Here is a 3,431-nt window from a genome sequence, read left to right as displayed (position 1 = left end):
TTGTGGAGTTTGATTTATGTTTAAGCTATATTTGAAAGTAAATAATTTCCATTTATGTTATTTTGCAATAAGGGCACTTTGGTAATTGTGGGAGTGTATGGATATATATATATTATATTAGAAGAAGAAATTAGAAGGCAAAAATGGGAGAGAATAGAGAGAACGATCGGGAGAACAAGGAGAGGGGGCTAGGGCTCAACTTCTTCTCCTTTTGTCTTTGCTTTTGATGCTTCAGGGAAGTTTGTGTAAGCTAGAAGTGGCTTCATCTTCTTCTCCTCATTCTTTTGGCTTAGTTTCTTAGTTTTGGAGGTGTGGAGGTTGTGGTAGTTTCTCCAAGTAAAATTTTCAAGATGTTGGGCAAAGGAATGTTCTACTCCTCTATTCCTCTTCTAAATCTTTAAATCATGATGTATTGAGGATTAATTGTGAAAAAAGAACCCTCCCATGCTTTTCATGTTCTTGGTTGAGATCTATGTAATAATCTTTGTAAATTTCCCTAAATTTTTTAATGTGATGGTTGGAATTGTTTTGGAACTTCAATAGGGTTTGTTCCACCCTATATTTGTTTGGGAATGGTGTGTTTTTGGGTATAAATTTGAGTATTGGGAGAGTTGGAGGAGTTTGGGGGTGTGTTGTTTGTCATTTTTTGGTTCTGGGGGTTTAAGAGTCGACTGGTAGGGGTAAGAAGTCGACTCCCCATGCCGAGAGTCGACTTCTCAAAGTTTTCTCTTGGTTAGGTTGACTAAGGTGATGTCGGAGTCGACTGAGAGCTCGAAAGTTGACTATCCTAGTGTTAAAAGTTAACTCCCGCGATAGACTACACTGCGCACCCTATACTATTTTAGACATAACTTTTTGTTCCGATATCAGAATCAAGATCCGTTTATTGCTTTGTAAACTAGACTCGATAGGATTCAATTTGATATATTATGGGTGTTATTTGGACAGGTTTTGAAGGGTCTATCTAGGGTTAAAATTCATGCTTAAAGGAATTGAGAGTTCAATCCACGTTCCGTGGCATTACTTGATTCAAGTATTAGGTCTCGTGAATAACTATTGTGAGAGATGGTTGAGATGCATATTTGGGACACGTTTCATGCACGATCATGTTATAGTATGTATATATGTGTGAGCCTAGGTATTGGGTGGAGTCAATTCGCCTCAAGGGTCGTGTGTGGTCATGAGCACTACCCTTGGAGTGAAGTTATCAAGACCCAATGTCCTAGTGTCTTATGATGGGGATTAGACATTGGGTGGAGCTGGCTGGCCTCAAGTGTTAACCTAAAGTTGAGCTGTTTGGCCCCAAGTATTGGTTGAGATGTGTATAGACCTTGGGTGAAGCTGGCTGGCCTCGGGTGTTAACCTGGAGTTGAGTTGTCTGGCCCCAAATGTCAATTGATAAGTGTATAAGCCTTGGGTGGAGCTGACTGGCCTTAGAAATTGCCTTGGGAGTGGAGCTGTCTGCCCCAAGCATCTGATATCATTATTGGGTATATAGTGTCAGGATAGGGATGTGTGTAGGTTTCATCTCTTGTTATTGAGTTGTGTACATGGTATGGTTAGGCTAGTGTTTCACATTCTGGTAGGTGTACCTTTTATGGGCATTATAGCTTACTTATATCGGGTTATACTTCTTTTGTGGCTTATTCTTATTGATCATACTTTTAATATCTCATTGTTATACTTGCTAGGCCTTGTGGCTCATTCTCTTGCTTCACACCATTGTAGGTAAAGACAAAGTTAAGGCTGGGGCAAGACTAGCAAGGGCAGATATTTTGGGTGTATAAAGCTCACCTACCAAGTCATGGGAGTTTTTGGTTTGTGTGTCCAATTCTGGTTGGACTCTTATATTTCGGTGACTTGTACGTATATTTTATGATCATGGCTTAATGTGTTGTAATTAGTTGATGAGAATCATGAAGGGCCAACTAACAATAACATAATCAGATCAGTCAATCAAGTCAACCATGTTGGAATTGGATGAATATTAATTCCTTTTTTACTAGGATTCTTGTTTAGCAAGTTATTTACTTATTTTTCTATATAGTTTAAGATTGAGTTAGTTTTATTATTCCAACTTATAGTTGGATTTGGATTAGCTTAGTTTTATTAGTCCAACTTGTAGTTGGATTGAGTTATTATTGTTATTCCTACTTCTATTTGGAGTGGGCTAACTAAAACCCATTAGATTTAGGATTTGGTTTATGACTAGGATTTGGATTTTTATTATTTTTGAAGTAGAATTAGGATTTAATTATTTTTGCCTATTTGAAGGCTTTTCCATTGTGAAAAGATGGGAGGAGAAGATTATGAATTAAATTTGGAGAGATTTCTCTTTTCTATATTGTTCTTTTATGAATATAGCTTCGAACTTATCAAAGGAGTGATTTCTTTGTGGCGTTCAAATCCTGAACTTATCAAAGATCTGAGCAATCTTTGTGGCGTTCAACAACACAATTCTTGGTTCTTGTTTCCGCACATCAACAGGTCTAGATTTTAACATAATCTAGGTTCTTGGTTTGTGAATCAACGGGTCGAGAATTATTTACCTTATATCCGATTTTGGCTTTTCTGGAGTTTGTTTCAATCTTTTGTGGGTTCCTTTGGTTTCATTCCATCGTGGGTTCACATCAGTTGGTATCAGAATTCCGGAGTGCGCATCATTAGTGATAGCCTAACTCTTGTGTATCTTTTTCCTTGGATGGTTGTATATGTTAGCAATGGAAACGGAGAATTATGTGTTTTTTTGAGTTGTGTTGTCCCCATATGTGATCTTGTGACTCGAGGTTGGTTATCCTTGTTCGGATTTTTTTGGACCCTTACTTATAATGACCTCCTCACGAATCCTCCATGCTAGTGAAGGCTTCAAGAGGTGGGTCGTTATACGGTGGTTGTAAGTTAAATAAAAGACTCATTGTGATATTTATTTATAATCGTCACGGGGCTTTGTATCACCCTATTAACTTGGGAATGATGCATAACCGATATGAGACTAGGTTCTCAGAGAGTTAGAGAGGCTTGGTGTGGTTGTGGTGTTGATGGTGTGTCCAAATGATTGTCTTATTTGGTGGTAACGGTCAACCAGCCAGCCTCTGTCTAATCTTTAATATTATAAAATATTTTGGACCAATCAATAATGTGAGTAATGAGCCCTGGAGATGAAATGGTATAATTACTAAATTGACTTTGAAATCATATGAAATATCAGCATGTTGACCTGTGAATATTGCGCTGAAGCCCAATGTCATAAATGTGTCGGGAACGTACAAATATGAGTATAGCGAAGTGTAGCATTAACTATGTGTGTCTAAGGGTGTGGGGTACAAAGTTGCTTGCTATCGACCGTTTAGTTATGGCAATCGATGGTTGGATGTGTGGGCACCAGTTATCAGCAGTTATGATAAATTGTAGACAATCCAAGGAAGCTGGTA

Source organism: Diospyros lotus, chromosome 4, assembly GCF_014633365.1.
Source record: "Diospyros lotus cultivar Yz01 chromosome 4, ASM1463336v1, whole genome shotgun sequence".
Classification (NCBI taxonomy): domain Eukaryota; kingdom Viridiplantae; phylum Streptophyta; class Magnoliopsida; order Ericales; family Ebenaceae; genus Diospyros; species Diospyros lotus.
This window is presented reverse-complemented; position numbering follows the sequence as displayed.